This window comes from Tauraco erythrolophus, chromosome 3 (genome assembly GCF_009769465.1).
Source record: "Tauraco erythrolophus isolate bTauEry1 chromosome 3, bTauEry1.pri, whole genome shotgun sequence".
NCBI lineage: Eukaryota > Metazoa > Chordata > Aves > Musophagiformes > Musophagidae > Tauraco > Tauraco erythrolophus.
Genome location: NC_141467.1, coordinates 95,210,667 through 95,235,741, shown reverse-complemented (window position 1 = coordinate 95,235,741; position 25,075 = coordinate 95,210,667). Strand labels below are relative to the sequence as shown.

General features: G+C 39.4%; 1 protein-coding gene across 2 annotated transcripts in view; it reads left to right on the top strand.

Moving 5' to 3' along the window:
- Window positions 1–25,075, top strand: part of CYRIB (CYFIP related Rac1 interactor B) — a 77,516-nt gene that overhangs the window by 24,005 nt on the left and 28,436 nt on the right. For both annotated transcript variants that reach the window (XM_086608841.1, XM_086608843.1), the window contains exons 2-3: window positions 11,993–12,071; window positions 23,072–23,108. The gene's annotated coding sequence lies outside the window, so the exon portion shown is untranslated. The remainder of the gene's footprint in view (window positions 1–11,992; window positions 12,072–23,071; window positions 23,109–25,075) is intronic.

The following is a 25,075-nucleotide window of genomic DNA, read 5'->3' as shown; positions in this document are numbered from 1 at the left end:
TAAGCTTTCAAAACACTTTATTGTTAAAGCTTTTGGGAAGCTCTGATTTCTGACAAAATGCAGTGGTAAGTTCTGATTAAAACACTGAACTATTATATTGTTCTCTTATAGAACACGTTTCTGACTGTCAGCTCGTGGAGGGCACTGATGTGGCTGAGTGAAATTTAAGACTAATTTCTGTGTAAACAGAGTGAGTTGTTCAGGGTTCTTTGCCTCACTCTTTAGTTCCTCTGGAAATACCTAAAATGGTGCAAGATGTGAAATGGGTGTCCCATATTTAAGCATTTTATTTACTTAGGACACACAACTGAACTTTGATACACATAAAATTTATAGCATGAAATACTAATTCAATTTAAAGGAGGAGTTTTGAAGCTGCTCTTTTGTATGTGTGAGCAGCTTTATGAGAGCCCAGGGTACTCTAGAGTATAGTGACTCTAGATTGAAAACCTTTTCATCAACAGAAGCATTTAGAAGAGCAGAATAGGTCAGGTATATCCATCAAGGGGGGCTAGTCTCTGGACTTAAGTGCGCTTATCCATTTCACCTTGTGTCTCTTTGGAATTTCCATGTCATTGTGCATAAGCGTGACTTAATGCTACTTGAGTTTGGGTGCTGGGGAATGATCCCTTTCGCCTTATCTCACCAGTGACACAGACGTCTCGGAGGGCATGAAGTAAGTATTCTGCCTTTGGCCTTGTGGAGTGTGGGCTTCTGACAAAAAGTAGAAAGAGCAGCAGTTGGAAGGACGTTGAGAGTCATTGCCTTTAGTTAATAGCTTTTATTGGCTAGCAGAGAGGTTATAACTATGTTTTCTGAAATAAATCTGTTTCAGTGGCTTGGCACTGGCCCAGTGTACCTTTTGAAACAGTGATCCTTGATGTGAGTGAGGGCTGAAACAGCTCGTTCCTATTGTGGGCAGAGTGCTCAGCGGCAGAAACTAAATGTCTGTGAAATGCTGTTTGATAATTCCGTACGATAATCAAAATTTTGATAGTGCATGTACATGGGTTTATGGTAATGAAGGAATTGCTTCCTCGTAGTTGAATTTTCTACTGTGCTTTGCTTTTGGAGTGCTGTGTATGTGTGCAAAGGCAGTGAATGAGGCTCAAGAAACTGTATGACAAATGTGATGTTTCTCACAACTGGCAGGAATTAGTTTTTATCAATGTTTTCATTGATAAAATGTTTACATTGATAATGTTTTCGTTAGTTTTTATGAATGCTGTTTTCCAGTGTCAGTAGGATGTGATACCATCTATGGAAAGTTCTGTATGCATAAATTTACTGCTTTTGAAACCACTTCTTGTGGGAGTGGTAGGTTTCAGTTTCAGGTTTCATAGTTGGCAAAAAAGCACAGCTGCTAAGAGCTTCCTCTCTCACTAGGAATGTGACATGGAAGCCAGAGTTAGAGAGATACCACCTTTCTGAACTAGCCTTGTTCTCCCACTTAGTTACTTGAAAATACTTGGGCTGACCAAGAAACCAAGCAGCTGGTTGTACTTTTCCAGGAGTGGTTTGCTTTTCATACTCTTGGGATATGAGATAGTATAAAATTTGTGGATCCTGTTAGTGGTTTGAGTCTAGCTCTGCATTGTCGTCAAGACCACAAATTTGTCTTTGACTCTAAGGCTTCCCCATGGAAGGAGTTTTTTCTATAAATTTTATTTAAGTGCACCTAGTAGAATGAAGATTATATTCTTACACTCATTTCATCTTAAAAAGTTATCCTAATGTGAGTTTGGTGTTGTCTTTTAACAAGTACAATCTAACTATGTTACATCTTCCGGCACACCTCTAGTAACCCAACAGAAACCACTATTACAATTTGTTGACATGGATGAAACTTTTTTAATCTCAAGCATGTTGTGTTTAACATATACATATTTTCTTTTCCTTTTTTTATATGTTGATTTATAATCTCTGTGAAAGGATAACCTGATCAGCAATTCGGGACACCTGCATGATGGTTTTTTGATTCACAGTAGTCCCAATAAAAGATTTTATGGGTAGAATTGTAATACGCATATTGAAGTCACTGTTTGTTTTGTCCAGGATTATACTGGACTATCGCAAATGGTTAGTGAACTTCTTACTATCTGTAAGGCCTAAGAAGCTTAAGTGTTCAGCAGTAAAAAATAACTTCCCCTGTTTTTCAGGTTGATGCATGACAGTTTAACACGAATATATTTGCTGGACAGGAATGCCGTATGTGACTTTTGGAGTCTGCACTGCTCCGGCAACTTCTGTTCGTAATGCAAAGCCGCGCAGAGATTTCAGTGGTGTTCTGCATGTGTGCTCCACCCAGCGTGTCCTCAGTAACTGCCTTGAGGGTCACTAAACAGCCACTTCGGTGCTTATCCTCTGCAGGATTAATCCAATGCTGCACTTACTGACTCTTGCTGTAGCAGAACTCCAAGACTACACACCTGGCTAAAGCCTTACTGTGCTTCGTGTTGTATGTTTTGCCTCATTACAGATCAAGTGTGGTACAGCGATGTTAATTACCTGAAAGCAAATAGAAAGTCTGTAGGTAAAAACTGACATCACATGCATGTTTCTCTATTTACTGCAACATTAGACCGAGTTTCTGTAGTTGAATAACTCCTAAAAAATATATATTTATAAGCTAGGAACAAGGTTAGTAATTCCCTGTGAAACTCCTTTAGTTTCTGTGCAATGATGCATTGACTATGAGTATATCCGAGTGAAAACCTTTTATTCTCTCAGATCTGGTAGATCTCACTTCTTGTTTTTTTTATACTGTTTTTGCTGATACTTGTATTTTTAAGCAAATAACTGAATTTCCACAAAAATATGACAGGCGAAAGCACAGAAGGCCAACATCCATTTCTAGATTTGGGTGATAAAACATTGAAAAGTTAATATATGTCTTGTTATTAAATCTTTGAAAGCCAGATTAATTTTTATTGAAAGACAAAAAAGCTACTGAAAGCCACTTGATTAGCCAAAGGGATTTTGCATTGCGCTCTATGAAGTTGGCTTCCCTGTTTTAGTATGCACTCTGTGATGCTCATGGCAGTGCCATAAGGCAATTTTCTAGTTTAGCCACACTGACAAGCGTATCTTTATGAATGAGATTTATAGTTATGTAAGTCTTCTCACTTCCTCTGTCTTGTCTTTGTCATATTCCATTGTTCAGAGATTGGTGGTAAATGTCTGCTGTGTTGGAAAGTTCCTGCTATAGGAAGTGCTGCTTCATAAATCATCCAGTTCTTCAGCAACGTCTTTGCCATGTGAGATGACTCTGACAGACTGCATAAGTTCATGAATGGCAATGCAAATAGTTCCATAGCAGGTAGTGTTTGTTCTAGCCCGTGGTAGGCATGACAAGCCTCAAATGAAACCTTGTCTGTCTTGAAAGTCAGCTAGCTTCGCTTATTCCGAGACTCCTTACAGCAGAGATGATATGGAAGGTTTCTGTAGTTGTACTGAGTGAATCTGAGGTCAGGGCGGCTTTAATCCATCCTGGTGTAGCAGATGATTTGACTTCTCTGAGTGCTCTTAACTGTTTGTGTGTGTGTAGTAGCCGTTTCCTCTCAGCAGCCAGACACGTATGTGGTGTACAATTCATCTGTGCATGTGTACCAAATCCAACACACCCTGTAGGCACTGAATCACAGTCCTTGAACAGATGAGTACCCCAGCACCACATGACAGATCCACTTTCTTCCTAGAAGGCATACATCTATGGTGGATGTGTGCGCGCCTTCATTTGTACCTCTTGCCAAGCTGGAACTCGCTTCTGTTACACAATTCACGTAACACTTCTCTGGGTACCATGTTTTTGAAGGGCTCAGGAGCCTCTGCTTTTCATTTTGTTGAACGTAAACCTCGTGGCACTGCCTATGCTCTGGTTGCACGATGCAGTAAGGGCCCTGAGGGTTTCTTACCAAGGAGCAGCCTAAAGCACGCTCCACCTGTAGAGCAAGTCCCTCGTCACATGGTTTGAAAGCACTTCACAGATGGAGTCTCTGATCTAAATTTGGAGGTTGCAGTGGCCAGGCATCTTAATTTCAAGTCTAGTTGCACTTACTAGTACATTTATCCCTGTTATCCTATTATTCTACTACTCTTGAAATTCATGGTCTTAGGACTTTGTCGCAATGCCTGCAGCTATGTGCAGTGCTTGTTCTGAGGATACTCTTGTTGCGTGTGGTTGCATCCGCTTGCAAACTTAATGGCAAGAGGATGAAGGGAAGCTGCTGCGTATGCCTGCCTCTTGTTGGAGTTTTACTTACGTACAGCAACTTTGCGTCTACCAGAATTCTGCTGGGCATGACTCTACAATGTGTGTTTTGTGCTATTATGTGAATTTGATGTAATGCAGTGCCTTAGTTTCGTGTGTGTGTTTAACTTCAGTTCTATGGTTGCATTTCTTCATGAAATTCTGTACTTCAGAATCCGTTAGTCTTCACGTAAGTCTTTCTAGCCTTGTAGTAGCAAAAAAGCTTTGCAGTGAGACCAGTCCAAATAAAAGCAGGGTTTTTTTTTTCTACTTGACTGCTGTTCCAGGGTAAATTTGATTTGAAAAGGATGAACTGACTCCCTTGTTGCAGTTCCTAGAAAATATATGTGACTGTTTGAATGTTGGTGTTTGTTATTTCACTTCAGCAGAAAAATGTAAGACTTGTTCTTAAATGCTTCCTTTGTTTCTCAAAATAGAGAGTAATATAGAAAAATTATTGTGCTTCTATTTTGATTGAGGTTGTAACACACACATTAAACGTAGGAGAAGTGCATCTGGAGATGATGGCATCTGCAAGTACACTTTGAACAAAGATCTTGTGCTATCTCAATACAGACCTAAATGGGAGGATGTAGGAATGCAAGAATGGCTTGAAGTTAGTCAGATTTCCTGTGCAGAAATAGGAGTCCAGTTGCCTTTAATGGCTTGCGAGTGAGAAGCGGATGTAAAAGCTGAGACATTCATGCAGACAACCTTCTGAGGGCGAGACTTCCTACTCAAGGTCTCAGACATAAGCTCTGTGGTATCTTTTTTTTTTTAAGCAAATATTGGATTCTAAAAAGATCATTCAGTCTGTTTAAGCTGAGAGCTTAAACTATTTACACATCAGATAGGGAAAGGGGCTGTAAACATGGCTAGGAGCTGGAAGTAATGCCTGCCTCTCTGTGGACTAGATAACAAGCTTGTCTAAATCCAGCTGATTAGGAAATGTGAAAAAAGGATATATTGACCAACTACCCAGGGCTTCATACCATCTCTCCTCCCTCCCTTCAGAGTTGTTAAATTGCAGACTCTTTTTACATAATAACCTACTGATTGTAGTGTAAGGGAAACTTTAATCTCTGTTTGAGGAGTCTTGAATTCAACATCTGCTTGGGAGCCAGGCTGGTGCCTTGCTCAGCTGAAGCTGGGACACTTGATGAGTAGAGGTTTAAGGGGTGGATCCAGGAAAGACTAAGCACAGCAGAAACTGATGAGAAGGATTTTTTGTGGGATGGAAAAGTCCCTGGGTTTAGTCTTTGCTTACAGTAGACCTTTGTCCAATGGAAATCTTAAACTGTTCGTGGAGGTGGGATGCGCAACTTCTATCCTCTCGTTACAAGCCTTAACTTATTGAAGAGTCTGAGTAGATTGGTCGTACCTTTAACTGTTACACTAGGCTCTTTGAGAGCAGTCCTACTGGCCTTCTGGTTCTGGTCACACACAGAACTTCTTTTATTGTGCCTCTCTAGAGAGCAGAAGAATTAGGACTGGTGTGATGTTTATTCCATGGGAGAATTCCTGGTTTCTACCATGTAATTCAATCCCTTGGTCAGGTGTGGTGTATCCAGGGAGAAACATGTATTAACTGAGATCTAGGGTTGAAAGATACATGGCATCTGGACTTCAGAACAAAGAAAACAGCTATATCTGTTTCTCTTTATAGCTAAAAGTTTGCAAGTCAAAAACATATATATCAATAAGTTGCTCCTGACATCCAGTTGCCAGAATTGTCAGAGCTTTTGCAAGGATTGCGTGTTTTTGACCGTTTGTAAGTTACGTGATCTAAATTTGTTGTCCTCCTTTGTATCAAGAGCAGCCTCGCACCATGAGTAGGAAAAGATTACTGCTGTTTCGGTCTGCGTGTAATGGTACGTACCTGCCCTTTCACCCTGCTATGGAACCTGTTCCATAACTCATCTGGGGGACATCATCTATGTCATGCCTCCTCATCTCTGCGTTGAGTCACTCTGAGGGCTTGAGTTTCTCTATAAGGAGTAGCTCTATTTTAAAGGGGAACTGAAGAAGATATTACTTAAGTTTTTTCAAGTCTTGCCTCAAATATATTCTTGACTGTCCGTAGTCAAACTGTGTGTCTTACACTGAGTATTGAAATGATTGTGATCAGTACGGTTTTACTTGCACTTCCACATTTGTCTTTGGAACAGAGGAATATGGTCGTTGTGTGGTTTAATGGGATAGGTATTTAGCAGTTTTGGTTCTGTTTTCCACAAGAGCTGCATCTTTCCTAGTGCTGCTTTTACAGTAAATACAGGCATAGGTTCCTGTGCTCCAAGAATCTGAGTGAGTGAGAGCTTGAAGGTAGGAAATAGTCTGATAGTAGTCAGAACTGAAGTGTGAGCAAACTCTCATAGATCTGGAGCACATGCTTTTCCCAATTGTAATTAATAAATAATTAAAAAAAGCTGATAAGGGTGTCTTCTAAGATTCAGCCCCTCTGTAATACTTCAGAGTTTTTTTGAAAACCTCTGTTTTTAAGGGAAGTTGTTAAACCATGCAACGCTACTGAGCTCAAAATACCAAGTCCAGTGTTTGAAAACTGAGTTACGGCACTGACAGCAGAAAAAGCGTTGACAGTTGGAAATTCTTTCCATGACTTCGGAGTAACTAGCAGAGGAGAGGCTGATCAGTGTTCTGTTTGGTAAATTTCACTTCAGTGAATGCGTTGCAGTGGACTAATACTTCAAACCTGTGCCAAAGGTTTGCTGTGAGGACAAAGGAAGGTTATATGTGAGTCTTTTCCCTCTCTGTCTTTGCAACTCTTAATTAATTGAACACTTTTCATTTACGCACAAAATTAACTTCTAGTACATGAATACATTTTGATGCTTTCCAGCTTGGACCTGCAAGGAAGGTCATATTAAAGTGCTGTACCTGAGGCTGTTCTGGTGAATGAAATAAAGGAGTAATTTGATGTTGAAAATGATCCGGGTATCTCTTGAGTGCTGTAGTGTTACACAGAAGCAGAGCTGGGCAATCTTCTGGAAGCAAATAGTTTTAACTTTATGATGTGTTGCAGCGTCATTGTTATTAACTGTATGATGTATAGTGGAAGCTCAAACTATCGAGTTTTAGTGTTGCTATTTTCATCTTAAACACTCCGTTTCATTGCTGTCCTGAAAATAAACGCATGAGAACTTACTTTTTTCAGCTGTGTAGAAGTAAACTACTGGGGATTTTTTAATAGTTTTCTGACCACCAGTTCCTCAAATCACAGGAAAATGTCCTCTTTCAACTGAAAATTAAAGTTTTGGCAATACATGTTGGTGAGGGGGGGAAAAAAGTAGTCCATATCATTTTAGTGAGGGATAAAATTCTCAAACAAGTTTTGTTTGCCATGGATCTGTCTTTGCAAACTCTAGTATTTATAGGTTTTCCTATTTTTGTAGGACACTGTATATGTTTTTTTCTGTTTCTTTTTTCATAGCTGCCCTGTTATGAAGAATAGTCTGTCAGAAGCTCTGCGGGGATTATTTTGACTGCTCGTTTTGCGTGCTGTCTTATGTCTGGCAATAGAATTCTTTATAAGCTACCATAAGCCTTCTGGCACTTTATGGATCTTTATGATTTTTCTTCCCACTTGTTTTGTATACTCTGTTTTTCAGACATGTCTTAACCTTTTGATGGGCTGTTGTCAATAGCAGTCTGTTGCAATCTGACATCACCTTAAATCGCCATTGCTGTCTCTTCTGTGCTTTCTATGTTTTGGGCTAAGCAAAGTCAAGCATGGGCAAAGGTGGTGTGTGTAACGTGAATTTAAATGTGGTTCGTATCTGTACGGTGTTGGGTATACTGGCTAATTCTAGCTGGAGTTATTCCTAAATGTACTTTAGACAAACCTTTTGAGTTGGAATAACCTGCATATTAAGTTGTGAAATCTGTGTTTCTCTGGGCTTTTGAAGATGCTGTGTAAGTTACAAATCACAGAGGAAATGAAATGGCATCTCAGGCCACCCCAGATGGTCACCTCGGTAGTGTCCTTGGGAGGCGAGTGTCTGACTGGAGCAAGGCATGGAGCTGGAGCATGGGTTATTGTGTCGGCAGTCGAGGGTTTGTGCAGAATTTAAGGAAATGGTTTGACCTGTTTCCCTCTTCGTCTCAGCCCTGAGTCATCCCTGTTGCCTGCTTTTGAAGGCTTGGAGCCAGCTCCAACACAGGGCTTACCTGGGCTGTAAGTGCCAGTCTTGCTGTAATGGTGGCAAAAACTGGAAAAATATTCAGGATCACTTTAAGCCCCTACCTAAAAACTGCTATATTTGGCAATAAATAGCTGTTTCACCACAGTGTTTCAGGAAACTGTCTTGCATGGAGTATGCTGATCTCAGTAAAACCTGTTAACCCCTGTGTTACTGCTTTACCGTTCTCTCCTGAGAACATAGCCGTTCAATGCGTTTCTCAAAAGCGTTATTCCTTGTAGCTCAAATGAGTGCAAAACTTGGACGCTTGGGAATCAGGGGCCGAGATTCTGCTTGTTGAAACACGTATGCCCCTGAAAAACAGAACACCATGTGATTCACAGAAGGCTCTTTGCGTCTTTATGGTTCATAGTTTGCTTGAGCATAAATTTTGTATGGAGAACAAGATCTAATCAGGTGCTGTACTTCAGAGTTTAATTCCACCTTTCCCTTAAGTGACAAAGCTAATGAAGTAAAGGATGGTTGCTTAAATGAATAGGTGAAGTCTCCCTAATTTACCAGGAACAAGTGGATTTATAGTTTGCTTCCTTCTTTTGAACTCATCATCCTCAGAAAGCTGTGCCAACACAGTGTGTGGAGGGCAGGCAAGGATATCTTCTGAGAATGAGCTTAGCCTGTCAAAGAAACAGTGTTAATTTACTCAACAAAGGTTTATTGAAGTAAAGAAAATTAATTTTTGAAGAAATATTGGCTGAAAGCTAAGATGGCAGCTTAGTTTCCCTCAACTGTGTTATTTATACTGTAGGTTACAGTTTAGAGAACCATTACATAAAAATAAAAAAAGAAAGCTCTCTTGACAGGTTTTATCAACCAGATTAGTTTGGATCATGTATAAGGAATGGTTTCCTTGGAAGCTAGGGAGATCTTCCAAAGGGACCACACGTCTGCAGCTCTCTGTGCGTGCCCCCACTTCGGCACCCCTCTCCTTCGAATGTACGGTGCTGCCCTGTTGCTCCTGGCCAGCACGCCTGTGCAGCAGCCTCTCTCCTCTCCGGTTCCTCCTGTCACACCAGCCTTTATTCTTAGCCCAGCACTGCCAGGTTACATAGTTCCTCTGCATGCAGATGTTTCCATGATCCCTCCAGTCCACTGTACCTATTGCTGTTCTGCCAGATTGACTTTTTCCTCCCAGAATTGCTACTCTGCTGTAGCTGCTGGCGCTGCCTTCCTTTTTCTCACTTGAAGGCCAGTCTGCAGGAGCGGGTTGTTCATTCGCATCAGTGGGAGGAGAGGGAGCAACGCAGAGCTGTGTGGGACTGGAGGGACTGAAGTGTCTCCAGCAGGCTTAGGTACTGCTTTTAGTACAACAAAACCCTGCCTGCTACTCTACGTAGTTATGAGGAAGTTTAAACATTGAAATTTGATGGCAGGATATGTGAGTTGGTCCAGTGGAAGTGTAACAGAAGCTTTCGGTTTAATGAAATGATCAATCATGCTTGAAAAAAATCCATTCTCTGATACTGAATAGGAAGCTTTTCACACCATAGTGTAATAGGGTCGAAGGAAATATTTTTGTTGAGTGTGGTGAGGGAATTTGCACATGTTGCAACTGCATAAATGGTCACTCAGCCAGCAAACTTTCAAATCCTGTTACTAGACTCTAGACAGTGATAGTGCTGCTCTGTTCGGTGACGTACCAAGCAGCGTGTGAGTATAAGACCTTATGGCTTCCATTCAGAAGTTTTTAACTGAATTGTTAGCTTTGTACAGTTGCTTGACAAGAAGACCGTGAATGAAAGGAACTGAAATAGAGTAGTGAAACAATTGTTAAGACAAAGCCTATGCTTTAACAAAGTGAACAAGGTGTCTTGGATGTTCTTTAGTTTTTCCCTTTCTGCAAGAGTGAAACGTAGTGCTTCGTACATTTGCAGGGGAAAACCGTATTAATATGCCATGTCTTAGATGCTGCCAATGAGGCAAGTTGGCAAAAGTTACCATTGACTAACATTACTCTTTTTGGTTTTACTTCTGAACTGTTGCAACTATTTGCTTCAGTGGAGCTGCAAATAGGATCCCTTGACTTTATTTTATCGATTTTATCATTTTATTGATAATTCTTATGGGTCCCTTCCATCTTGAGATCTTCTACATTCTATTTGTCAATTAAATTTTGCATAGTAACTCAGAGTTCTTACCTTCTGCTCTTCTCCTAGCTGTTCTGGTCACAAGGTTCTCTTGTGGGGGTCAGTGCGGGGAATGGCTGGTATCTTTTGATAGTAGTTTTCACTGTGACTAAAATCTTCCCTCAGCCTCGATACTGCATAGCTCTTCCCCTTCCCTCCACCTTTCCCAAGCTGGGGCAAACCAGTAATATCAATGCGTTTTTGATGAGAAATTTCATGCAAAGCAGCGTGTTTTTTGTTAAATGCTTGTTAATCTGGATTATGTGAGGTAAGAGGAGCTGCTGATAGCTGATTAAATACAAATCAGCATTGAATATTTCATGTCTCTTCAGCTGGATTGCAAATGTCATTAACATGACAAGGCTTTTGTACTTCTAAAACAAGTTTATGCTGAAAACAGATGCTTTGCAGAACGTGCTTGACTTTGCTGTAGAAGCAGAAAGAGAATTATAGTTCAAAAAGGGAAGATCACTCTTTAGAAGAAACCTTGAGATGTGAAGTATTGACAGGGTGGACTCTGGTACCAGGAACAATACCTGAAGCAACTGTGGTTTTACTGGAGACAGGTTAAGTGATGACACTTAAGTACTTAAATTAGCTGAAATCCCTGAAAAAGAAGCAGCCTGCAAAACCCCAAATGGAAAGGTTTTATGAACCTTTCACCACAACAGAAGGGTGCTGGTTGTGGCCACTTTATCATCCTATTACTGTACTGAAAAAGATACTGTTTGCTGCATAACCCTACTACAAGTGAGCTTAAACACCCTTCGAATGCTTGCATAAAATCTCAGTGTTGCAGTTCTGTGGGAAATGCTGTTCTGTCTGATCATACAAATACTAATTTTCTAATCCAGAAACTTAGTTTTGAAGTAGAAAATTTAAGTAATCTTAGAGTAAGTCCAGAAAGGTAAAAACTGCCATTGGCCAAATTTGTTTTTAACTGATGAAAACTGTAGCAATGAAGTATTTTTTTTCCTTGTGCGCAATATATATGACACTGTAAATAAAACTTGAACCGAGACCTACTTTTTTCTTCTGCAACTGTGTGTAATTTGGCTCGGTAATGCAGAGATGTAATGCTCTATTTTTTGGTGCTGTAACTATGTGCAATTTAACTCAGTAATGCTGAGATGCAGTGCTCTATTTCTGATGCTTGCCATCATGGATAGCTAATTGCCTTACTGACTCAGAAGTTTGCAAGGATGCCTCTCCATTTGCTTGTAATGCCACTTCCATAAAATCTCAAGTGTTTTTGAAATTGTCATGTTTTAATTTGCATTCCTAAATAATTATGTAGGTTCCTTGGCACTGCAGGATTAACTTTGATTTACACCTGGCATTGGCTTATGTAAGTGAAATACTGTGTGGTGTTTATGTTTAATGGGATTCTTCTGTTTGTTCAGATTCTGAAGACAAGCTGCTGCATCGGCCACCTGAGGAAGGGAGTTCTCGATTAAGACTACAAGACGATTCTACCAACTGGTAAACACTTCCTTAGATGTCTTTGCTTGTAGAATGTTTTATTATTTTCGGTAATATTTTAGGCTAAGGAGTACAAAGGATTTGATCTATTGAAAGCAAGAAGGAGTTCATGCAGAATTTTTATTTTTGTAATTAACTGCAGCTTACCAGACAAAAGGCTCAGTAACAGTGGATAACATGTGGGTATTTAAATTGGAATACAAAGTGATTAAATTCCTGCTCTCACAGTAGGAGGGAAAAGACTAGTCTTTTGTCTGTAGTGGGACGTTAAACGTTATCTGTTTGCCTTTTCCACTGAGACTAATACGATGTGTCTGTACCTCTTACTATATAAAGACTATTTCGCGTGTGATAGTGTGAACACTGAAACTTCAAATCTGATGCTTGAGAGCCTGGTGAGAAAGGAAAAAAAAAACTTTAACAAAATCTAGTTTAGAAGTTGAACATGGCTAAGCGTGTTAATTAAGTATCCAGGTGCTTTGGAAGATACCATTAATGTGCTTTTAGTTATTCTATGGGTGTTTGAGGCATAATTTTCACTGAAAATAATAATAAAACTAAGGATGTATCATAATTCACAGGCTTTTAAAATCAGCTGTAGGTTGCCTGCAGGTTCAGAATGATAAAAGGGTCATCAGTGAAGAACTGTGACCTCTTAGTAGCAGTTTACAAGCCCGTAAGTTAAGATGTTCAGTTACACTGTTACAAGACAATCACAAGAAAACATGAGAATTTAGAATATCTGAATATGTCTTAGCATAGCTAACTCACGTGCACATTGATAGTAGGTACCAGATTTACTGCTGGCTTCTCAAATACTTAATGTTTTAAATGGAGTAGCAGTCTTTGGCATGGGGGAAGACGTTCACAAAGTTGTAAACTAAACATGCATTCTGTTTTCCTCTGTGATTGCATCTTACTATATACCTTCTGTAATGCCTAAATCCTACCCTTCTGTTTCCTACTACCATTTGAGGGACTCAGCTAAGTAAACTTGTGTGAGGAGAGGGTTGAGTGGGGTGATGCAGCTGGGTCTAAGAATGAACATGGAAAGAAGTAGCATCCTAGCCAGTAAGGAAATATTAAGCTTTTATGACTCAAATATCTACTGATGCTTTATTAATCTCCACATACCAATTAATTTGCCTACATTTTATAAGCAATCAAGGATAACTTTTTGAAGTTGTATTGTGTAGCTGTTGCTAATAACCAGAGTTCACAGAGAATATTAAAATACTTTGTTCTGTTACTCTGCCATTATGCCAAACCTATATTAATGATAGGAGTTTTGAAGGCCTATAGTAGCCAATAACATGCATCTGTCAGGAATGACATCATGAAAACAATGTTTGACTTTATGCAATCCTTTTTTATATCAAGATGACTCGTATGTTATAGCTATTTGTGAGCAATTATTTCAAGATCTTTGTTGCCTGGCTCTGTAAAATAGCAGTACCTGACACATGAATGTGTGTGAGACTCCTTCCCAAATACCATTTGAAAACGCGTATGTCTCAGTATACAGCAGAAAGAACCACTGGTGTGTAGTATGTCACAATTCGAGGTACCAAAGCACCAACACAAGTTTTGAACCACATTGTGACTGTCCAATAGTATTTTTTAGGTTAATCCTTTGGATTATTCTGATTGTATAGGATGTGAATAAATAATGTATGTCTTTCACTAAATTCGAGTGCATAGCTTGCCCTGTACAGAAAATTGAAAAGCTCATTAGCCTAGCAGTGAAGGATCCTCTGTCCCTTTCCCTGATTCAGCTTCCCTTCCCACAGCATCATCCCCTCCATCTCTCTCAGAGGGTTTAACAGGGTGGCCATGCTGTCTGAAGCGAGGTAATCCTAGGAAATAGCTCTTTGTCTGCAACTGTGGTAAAGTATTTGCCTTAATTCAGCTTTTCCTTTAGGATCAAGAAGTGCTTGTTAGCTTAGGGGTAGTGCTGCACAAATTTGATTTCACTGTTTCCGGCATTAACTTTGGTCTGGGAAGACATGAGCTAAGAGCTTACTGAGCTCCACTACATTTCTAGACCTGACCCAGGTCTCAGTTCAGGTCCTCAGCTCTGGGAATTTGCTGAAAAGAGAATATGAAATGTGAACACTGTGCCCCTTGGGGCAGAGTGTGTCTGGATCTTGCATGACTGGTACCAAGATGGAAATTAAGCCAACTGGACCATGGTGTGATGCAGAATAGCCCAAATGGTTGTATAAGACATGCCTACCTATTTTATCCAGGTAAATTTCTTTTGGTTATGATGTTGTAGCTGTCCATTAGCACAGACAGTGAAGGGCATGTAACGTTTTAGTGTTCACCCTGTTTTTCTTGTAACAGCTTTTCTTTTTCATTATGTTAATTTACTTGTATGGGATTATTTTCCCAGAGTATCAGTCATTCAGAAAAGATCTTGATAATCATCTCCTGCTTTTGTGTAGAATATCTGATAATTATTCTTTTTTATTTTATAGCTTTATCTCACATGTGCAGCTTGAACTTGTCTGCATGCTTGAAGATTTAAAAATTTTTCCATGCAACTTAGAATTTTTCCCCTATAATGACGATGGGGACATGTTTCAAGCAAAGTGATTAACATGCTTGGAGTCCCTGTTCCAGCACTGATGTTGCAGTGCTTGTGGATTAACAAGTTTTGCATTTTGTGCTAATTTTAAGAGATGAAAACACCTTCAGTATCATGTTTGCAAAATGGAAGCAAATGCATACCTGTCATTTTCTTATTAATTTTGAGAAGGCTTTGTTGTGGCCTGTATAGCTCTTGTAAGAGTAGCCTTTGTCTGGCTGGCAAGTCTTTAAATGTTCAACTTCCTTGTGAGGAGGATCTTTAAAATCTCTTTGTTAACAATGTCAGTGTTTTAGTGCAAATCCCTTAATATCTGCTAAACTTAAAGAGCGGGAAAGTTTGTTTCTAGTTGTCTCCGTAGCTGTGTGCCTACAACAGATAAGTGAAGGACCTCGTGCAGAAGAGATACTGCGTTGAGTAAGGCCATGTTGCATGTGTTGTGGACTTGTATATGGCTTTGACTGGGAAATTGATATAAAGCCAAATGTGCTGCAAGAAATATAAAGCAAGGTTCTGCTTTGTTTTCCTTGATGGTGAGTGTTTCCTCTATTAAAAGATGAAATAGGCATTAAAAAACGTGTAGCTTTTAATGTGTGTTTTCAGAAGGACTTTTTCCATTTGAGGAAACCTATGTAACCGACATAAAGTGGTGAAGTTGCAAATGCTTCTGAGCAATTTGAAAAGCTTTTACCACAGAGCCAACCAGATACCAGCAGTAGGGTAGCACGGGAACCACTGAGGGTAGGAGAGTAATCCATCACAATGAGACTATATGCTGTAAATACATGAAGAAAAACGAATGTCTCTCTTGACAACTGAAACCACTTTTACTTCCTATTTGTGCCACAAGTTAAAAACAATCTCCTTTGGTGCTGTTGCTCTAAATATATTGCTGTAGGTTTTCCTGTAAATTCTATTTGCAGTCCAGCAGAGCTTCTTGAATTGACTTATAGTCCATGTGGAAGTCCATTGTTGAAATGGTTCTTAGTGTATGGAGGTTAAGTACTTTGTGTGGTTTTGACACTCACTGTAAAATAATCTGGTAGAAGTTCTGATGGTTTTACTGATATTCTACCAGCCTACATATATTTTGTATTAATGCTGGTATCTAAGGCAAGAAAGAGGAATAGCTGGTGGCTTTGGGGTTTTTTTCAGGCCAAACTGAGTTGTATCCTATTTATTTGCTGTATTTTTACCTCGAGGCTTGTTCAGCATGACTGATTGTGATAGCATGGGAATAGATTAAGGGGCTAAAAGCTTTTGTGCAGTCCTGTGTTTTTTAAAGTCTAATAGTACATGTTAGCAATCAGTGTAAATAATCTGCTGGTACTGAGGCAGCGTAACGTGGTAACTTAGAATTACTTAAAACCTTGAGTTAAAACAATAGTAATCTGCAAATGATCAGTGACGGGGTGTGGGTTTTTTACTGCAATCAAGCAGAATTCAGTGTAGGGCTCTTTGAAAATATCCTTCCTTTAGTAGAGTAAGTTTAAAAAGAAGTGAGTTCTGAATCTAGTTTAGTGGCTCATTTAGTAAACTGTTCTGCTTGAGACTTCAGCAACGCCGATTTGTTCATGACAGTAAAGCTGCTGTTTTTCTCCACCTGTAAACAATTGCTCAGGACAGGATGAACTGTTTGATTCTGTTTGTCCAATAATCCTTCAAATCGAAGACATTAATTTAAGGGTTGTTTTGACTTTTTGAAAAGCCACTTTTAAACAGACGAGCAAGATACATAAACTTGTCTCATCAGAAAGACATTTGACCTGAAAAGCTGTGCTCGTTGAGACAGGTGACTGGACTTCTGTATTACGTTTTATGTGGTCTGTTCTATTAGGTTAATGTCAGATGTTGCTTATTTCACTTCCTGACTTGCAGAAGCACTTTTAATGCTTGTTAAAGGAAACGTGGAGGTTTTTTGTTGGAGTCCCTCTTGCACAGTGTTGCCCCCTGGTTTGTGCGAGTCGCTACTGCAAAGGAGCTGCCTCTACCAAGACTCGCTTTGTCTGTGGACCTTTGGGAGAAGGAGCTGTAAAGCATACTGCTTAGCCCTCTAACCTGCTCAGCTCTCAAGTCCATGAGAAGCAGGTGGAACAATTTTCTGCTGTTGGTTTCTGTATCGGAAGAGCTTTTCAGGCTTTTAAAAAGCTAGTCTGTGTTCTTTGAAATCTGGAATAAACAAATCCATTGCCTCTGAGCAGCCGAGGTGGTGTCTGTAAAACTTCTGTAGCTGTAGCCTAATCAGCTTAGGTCTGGGTTCATCTTAGCTTTATCTATCAGCGTTTAACTATGGCTTCAGCTCGCAATTTCTGAGACTGTTGAGGGACCAGTTCATGGTTAGAACTCACTAAAACTAGTAAAAAGATGTTTTAGGTGGTAAATTACTCTCTTCCCTGCTTGGTTTTCTTGGGATTGCTCAGAGCTGCTAATATACTACGAAGTGTTGAATGGGAAAGCCCTTCTGACCTTTTCTTGTCTTACTGTTCCTATTACGCAAGTGGGTGAGTATTGCTGCAAACTTCCTGGGACAGGGTATGGTTTCATTTCTCTTCTGCTGATACTGAGCCAGAACTCTCAGTCTTAAACTTTGCTGTATTCCTAAGAAATTATATCATTTGTATAGCTGAGATAAGAAAGCTGTTGAATCACTGGGTTGGTATTCAGGAACACTTTGCAACTGGGTGTTTGCACCATAACATCAAAGGAAAAACAGCAATGCTAAGTAGTCATAGGGAAGTTAAACATGCAAGAGGTAGCAAACGGCAGTATCATTTAATGTTGTAAAGGTATCCACTATCTTTTCCTAGCTTAGGAATACTTAAATTTTTTTTTTGAGAAGTGAAAACCTGAATGCTATGTAGTTCTTCAAAATTCTGCTTATATAATGTACCTGGTACTAAATGACCTTACGATTTAGATTTATGAAAGTTCAAAAGGAATACAGGAGATAAAATGGTACCAAAAATAGCAAGTTCAGTTGTTCGAATAATAGACTATTAGATAAGGGACTTGCTTCAGTAATTCTTGAAAGCTTCCCCCCTCACCCCCAGTAAAACAGAAAGTTGTGTAGCTTGGACTAAAATATCACAGTTCTACCCCCACCCCACTGCCAAAACATCAACTACCATAAACAAACAAAAAACCAACAATTCTCAATTAACCCAAAGAAGTCCCATCTCTGTTTTCCTAAAAGTCCTTATTTGTCTTCAGGTTACCCAACATTTGATATTCTCACTTGCTTTGAGGAGTGAAAAAGTATATTTGGAAATATTTAAATTAACTTTGTTTTGGTTAAAAAATCCCTTGTACTTGGTCTTCAACTTGCAACTTTTTTTTTTCTACTCAAAAGCTTTGACAAGATGAAAAAAAGAGGATTATGGTAGTTCATTTTACTGTTTCCACTAAGCCAGGTAATGGTTTGTTGTGAAAAACATACCCGTAAGTGGATGAAATACAAATTTTCATGCTGATTATTAGTCTCGTGTATATGTGAATATCCTCTTATGCCATACATACTTCTCAATTATCTGTGATTTTCCCTTTTTTTTCTTAAAAGGAGTATATGTATATAACCGTGTCCCCCTCTTGTTAATCTATAGTGCAGCATCTAAACTTCCTCGAGATATTTTCTTCAAAGCAAACCTGATGGCCGTGCTACATTCCTTTTGAAAACAAATCTTCAGACTAAGCTTTAGAGAAACTGAGAATGCTTTGTAGACCTCACTTGGAGTCTGTTGAGTAATTAGTTGTGCTCCAGACTTAGCAGGTGGAACTGGGAGTGCTGCTGGATGTTTGGATGCACAGTATGAAGAGCTGTATGCCACTATAGGTGTGTAGAATGGGTTACTTTGGCATAAATGCATTTTAATCTGTAAATAAAGGACAGAAAGCGTAATGTTCCTTGCAGGGGGGTTGGACTAGATGACCTTTGAAGGTCCCTTCCAGCCCTAACCATTCTATGATTCTATGTGCTTTTGGCAGTTGTCTAATACAGGTTGAGAACTGCCAAGAAACCTTTCATGCCAGATCACTGTTTCTATCATTAAATTATAAACTTAAAATGAATTGGAGTGTAGCAAGTAATATGAGCTACTATAAGACAGCATTGAGAAGTGATATAGGATAGGATTATATAGGATATGGAAGGTGTCCCTGCCAACGGCAGAGGGGTTGGAATTAGATGATCTTTGAGGTCCCTTCCAACCCAAATCATTCTATGATTCTAAATAGGAGAAGACTTAATATAACACATAGACTTTTAAGATACAGTTTAACTTTGGAAGGATAAATTAAAATTAATGGAGAAGAAAGATGTGAGCTGAAACTTTCTACAGTTAGAAGTCAGAAACGTGGTTTTATAGCTGGCAACCGGTTGATTTGCTTTCTTATAAAGAACTAAGGTCACTTTGCAGTGGTGATAGCCTCCCTCTGCATAAGCTTAATCTGATGTTTGATTGCCGCACAGATATAGCAGAATCTTCTTGTAGAATCACTGATGTTGATGTTGGAGTTTGCATCCATTTAGCATTGAACCATGGGTTCATCTGCAGATGCCCTCAAAGTTCCTTTGAAACATTATCTTAGCTCTGACTTATTCTTTGTAGCTTAGACATCTGGTTTTGTTACTAAGGTAAAAATCAAGTCTTGTTACTAAACATTTCTTAGCATTCTCTTTTTGTTACCCACAAGATGTGGGATGTATTTGACTTGCAGTTCTATTTTTAGACTGGACTTGTTTTTTAGGGTTTAATGTGTGCTTCTAAGAGTAACCAATTTTTGGAGTGGTTTCCTCAAACTTAATTTCTAGTCTGTAACCGAAACAAGAGAGCAGGAGTGTCTAAAAATTGCCAGAGCAGTGTAGTCTTTGAGGTTCTGTTCAGCAGTGTGCAGAGGGCAGAAGGTTCATGGACTGAGGACATCTATGCTGTAGTTCACCTCTGGCTCATACAGAGTTCAAGCTGGTGATGCTCACCAAGGGAAATCCTAGTGCCAGCTTGAACTTCAAACAAGCGATTTAAACATTTGCTGTGTGAAAGCAGAGTGGATTGTGTTTTGAAGATGACTGCTAAAGCCTGGGTGTACTCACATGGAGTACATGAATCCTGTGCAAGCTTTCTTTAATAACTGTCGGAAGCTTTATGAAGTAATTCTTTCTGAAGTTTCCTGAAAAGCTGAGGTACCAATCGAGGACACAGAAAGTAATTTAGATTCTGATTGCAAAGTTGTTGTTGATTCTTTCTTACTGCTCAGTGTTTTCAGTTCTTAATAGACACAAACCCCCAAGTGTTGGAAAGCCTACAAAATCACCGTTCTTGTAGCAAATCTTGACTGGCAGTTGCTTACAAGTCTATGCTTGTGTGTTAGAGGCTTCTTAATTATTTTATGAGTTGAAGACATTGGTTTCATACTGGAAGTTAATGGTTAGCTTTTCTCTTCTGAAATCTGTTTTCATGTATTGCCGAGTTAAGCAGCATCAGTTCCAATATGAGGTGGATGCCCAAAACACAGAGCTTATTCAGTGGTTAGCCAGTTAGTAGGGTTTTTTTTCTAGTTTCGTTATCCACAATGATGCCAAGTTTACTTAGCGCATCTTTTATGTTTGGGTACCATTTGACTTGTGTCAGCTACTGACTTTTCCTGTGACAAACTGGATGATGCTTGGTTTTGTTTTCTCCTAAAAATGAATAGCTGCAGTTCAGATGGTTCACTGTCCCTCTCTAATGGCTGTAGATGTTTTTCCATATTTGTTCTCCAACTGTTGTGGTGGTTCTTTGAATTCCTGTTGTAGTTGGCCTGAGGTGTTAGCATATGCTTTGACCTTTTTCTGCTCTGGTGAAGTTAGACTGCAAGTCAAGGTGTGGGGCTATGTGTGACAGAGATTCCTAGGATGGGATGCATTAATCTTTCTGCTGTTTGACTCCACAAAGTGGTATTAAAAAAAAAGCTAAGCAAAATCTGAGAGCTATTAACCCATTGAATAGAAGGTAACTTTCCTGCTCAGAGCTGCTTCTCTCTGTAACATAACGTTAAATACTTGGCTGCCTCAGGTTTGAAATTGAAAAATGCTTGGTTCTGTATTATTCAATTTTCACAACCTATTAAATTATATAGTATACGTGTCTCATCTTCCGTCTGTTGGTACTCTTTCTGTATGAATCGGCAGATCCAAACCTTGAGAATCAGTCAGAAGAGAAGGAAGCTCGGATGTTTTGCAGATCCTCTGTACTAACTGGGAGAACCCACGTAATGCACTCTGAACCTGACAATAGGCGATTGTTCATTTAGATACTCTCGTGTCTGAATTAAGGTGCATCCGGAAGTGCAAAAGTGAGTTGTGTAAAGAATCCATCCCACCATTAATTTCCTGTCTGGCTGTATTAATGGAGGCTCACTGATTATTCCCCACTGACTGCTAGAGACCTGCAAGTCAATTTCTTACCCATTTAGATAGTGCTTTATTATATTGCATGGTGCTAACCTCTAAATTTAAAATATCGTGTGATGTGAAGTCACACTGTATAAAAATCAAATATCTGTCAGCTTGCCACTATAAACCAAGTCGATAGTGTGATCTGAACTGTTCTGCACGAAGGCATGCTCATGGGCACTAAAAGATAGGAATCCAGTTAATGGATTCCTGTGCTAGCCTCTCTTGGCCTGTTATTGATGATAGTCCAACTGACCTATAATTCCCAGCTTTCCTGGTTGCTTCCCTTTTGCCTAATGGCTCTACTAGGCCATTCACTCACTCATGAAGCCTTCAGGATAAGCTACCTGAGCATCAGCACTCTTTTGTTGCAATTGGTAAATGCTTGTGATTGCAGGTGCGGCGTTCTGTGTGGAAAGATGTAAAGAGCTGGGCAGTTTTAGGTTTTTTTTTTTTCCTCTAACAATTTTTAATCAGTTGGAAATTCAGACACTTATGTTTAGTAAAGAACTAATGCTGTTAGGAAACATTCTTTAAAAGTCCCTAGCCGTGCTGCTATAGTGGATTTTTTTTTTTCCTCTCTGTTGCTCTCATATTTCTATATTCTGGTCATTGTAATGAATTTGGACTTGGTTTTGTTTATAACTCAGTGAATTAAGTTGGACTCCCACTCAAAACCATCTTAACGAGACCTCTTGAGTACCCCCCCCCCCCCCCCAAAATAAATCTATTTTTAGGTAGAATTTTTTAGTGTTCTTAAAAGTTTTGTCCTATTTGATTTTTCTTTCACTTTTTCAGGAAATTAGCTTTTTGAAGTCATGTTGGGTCTAACTTTGGTTTTGATTTCTCTATTCACAGTGTTGGTTATGTTCATCCCTGACTTGCAGGGGACCAATGTGTTCCAGTCAGTGTTTGATGATTTTTTTTCTTTTTTTTTGCTTTGTCTCAAAGCACGAACTGAGCAGTCTGTAGTCATGAGGATGGAGAAAAAAAACATATTTAAAATATGCCTAGTGAGAGTGGTTGAGTTTTAGGGAAGTTGCAAAAGCGTTTATGAAGATAGTGCTGTTAAACATCTTTTTGTCCTGTGAAGAAGTTGTCCTGAACTACCAGTGGTTGCCTACAGCTGAGAGTGGAAAGGGAAACTGAAGCCAACTGGCAAAGGAAAAAGCAGGTGCTACTCAAACTTAAAGAAATTCTAGTCAAGAGAGAAGCCTCTTAGAGAGACAGATACTCTAAAAAGAATGGAGAAACAAATTTCTACAGTTGTAACAGTGCCCGACAGTCGTCCTTTTGCTTGTGTTCAGGTCTGCGGGCTGTGAAGAGTTGTTCTCGCTCAGGGTCTTCACTCTGCTTCTTGCCCATGGTGCTGTAGATCTTCAGAGCCTTTACTAGCTAATGTAACACTTATTTCCTATGAAACTTGGAGATAGTGTAGTACTCTGTATGTTCTCCTTCAAACTGTACTATTAATATAATTAATTATTTCACCAACCTTAAGATGGCGGTTAATAATGTGTGTAGCAGACAGAGTCTGTCCAAGAACGCTAGTTTCCTTTAAACAAATGGTTTGCAGTGGTGACTTGAAAATGTCTTCTCTGGAGGTCAGCACGCAAGCCATGAATTTTTTCAAGAGCTGATGTGCGTGGCCGAATTTAGAATCTTGTGTTATTGTCTTTGTTTTTAAAGTTTGTGTCTGCAAAGTGAAATGCAAGTGGAACAGCTTACCACTGGTGTTTTATTGCAGCTTTGACTCTTTAGTAATTTAATTTATTATGTGTTCTTATGAATTATCTAACACCAGCAACCTTTTTTTCCTAGAAACACGTTTGTTGCCAAATAATTCTGTTCCCTATTTATTTATACACCTAGAGATAAAACACAGTTCTGCACTCTCTAGTAACATTGTAACTCTGCGTTACATTTAAGACTTTCGGTGCAAAAGAATGCATTTTTATCATCTCTTTTTTTCTTTTAATGCAGACTGGAGGCCAAGAACAGAGTGCAGCACTGGCTGTAGGTAAGAATTGAAACTTAACCTGCTTAAAAACTCGCCTGACATACAAAAAGCAAAAATTGTAATGTTAAAGGACAGAAAATGAGACTGTGCTGAATATTAGAAATTTTCTCTTCAAGATCTCATTTTCCCCCATTTCTTTCTACAACTTTGGAAATTTGTTGTGTTCACTAGGAAGTCCTGATCTGTAACTGAATTTATGCCTTTCTGTGGTTAAAGATGCTAAACCAGGTTGTAAGTGTTTGGTTTTTTGCCTGCACAGTACCTCATCACACAGCCTGGTAATGATTTTGAAAACTCTTCACCAGAGTGATGTGAAGAAGTCCCATTGTTCCAATAAAGACATTTTTAGTGTGCCCAGAATCTAGTAGTTTGGCCACGTTTAAGAACTTATCCTGGAAGATTGTGTTTAAACTTACTGGAAAAAATTGAATGAAGAAATAATGTTTTGGTGTTTTTTCTTTCTCAGTCTCTTTAGTAAAGTATAACTTCTGTTTCTGAACTAGATGCCTGATACCAGAAACCAGTACTCTGAACCAGCTTGTAAGACTCATGTGGAGGTTTTAGCTTTTAGTTTTGTAACCTGCTACGTGTCATCTAAGCTACTGCATAGAGTCTGTGTGTTATACTTCATGTTTCTTGTGCTGTGCCAGCATAGCTTACTATCTTCTGTCAGACTGGGAAGGTAGTGCTACCAAATGTGAGGTAGGATTTATTTTTCTTCCATTTCTAATTAATCCTCAGAAAGCTCTTTGAATTCTGGAGAGCTGATGAAATTGATTTGTCATCAAAACATTTCCAAGTGCTGTGTCCAAAACTCTTTGAACACTTTTATCAGGAATTAAGGATATATGGCATTATAGATGTGTTACTAAAGTAATTGTCTCTTGTTTTAGAACATGATTGATGTATTAAAATACTTGTTTTGAAGAGTTGCTGGTTTTGAGATTCATATCATGTTTTTGTCATTCTTAAGCGAGCTTATGGCAATGCTGGGTCAGACTAGCAGTCCTTCTAGCCTACTGTCTTGCCCCTCTGGGGTTATGGAATGAGTCTCGGAACTGGGCAAGCATGCAGCAATATTTTCCAAATCTACAATAAACTAATGGAGAAACATCCAGTGCCCGCAGTAGTAGTACCTTTTTCATTTGGTAGCCTTTACTTCTGAAGTCATGGATAAATGTGTTAGCAAAGTTGCAATTTGAACTAGTGTAAACTTTTATTTACAGTGTCGTGTGCATTTGCCAAGGATACCTTTTAAGAGTCACTAGACTGAGTCAGACCATTGGTCTGTCTAGGCAAGTACATGTCTCCAGGAGTCACTATCTTCTGTATGCATGTGTGCACTTGATTTTGCTCATCCTTTCACACCCCTTGCTTGCTCCTCTGTTAGAACAGTGCTGCTGCTGCTCAGGAAGATGTGAGTCATCCAGAAAAGCTAGCAAAACTCCAAAACTCAAGGGGCATGGCTGGGAATGGTACTGCCTGCAGAAGGAGGAAGGGGCTGTCCAGCAAACAGCTACAGCACATGGCAAGAAACTTCTGTTTTCTTTGAAGAAACTGTGAATCAACAATATTTTGGGTTTTGAAGGGAAAATGTTCATAAACTCATGTGGGTGGTGTCAGTTTCAGCAGCCGTAAAGTTCAAGTGTCTGACTGCTCATACTTGACCTTCTCCAGCTGTGCTGAGACAGAGTAGCTGCCCAATGCTTAGTAGCATCTTAAACCAGCGGGGAATCACCAGTGTAAAGGGCTTGAAGGGGCTGGCAGAAGCCCTACCCAAGCAACACTTTCAGTCGGAAGGCAGCAGTAAAATAACAGTGGTAAGGATCTGGAGGCTGTTGAAAACTTTGGTTACGCTTCAGAGAACGGGGCAAACTTAGAATCATAGAATGGTTAGGCTGGAAAGGGACCTTAAAGATCATCTAGTTCCAACCCCCCTGCCATGGGCAGGGAAACCCTCCTCTACA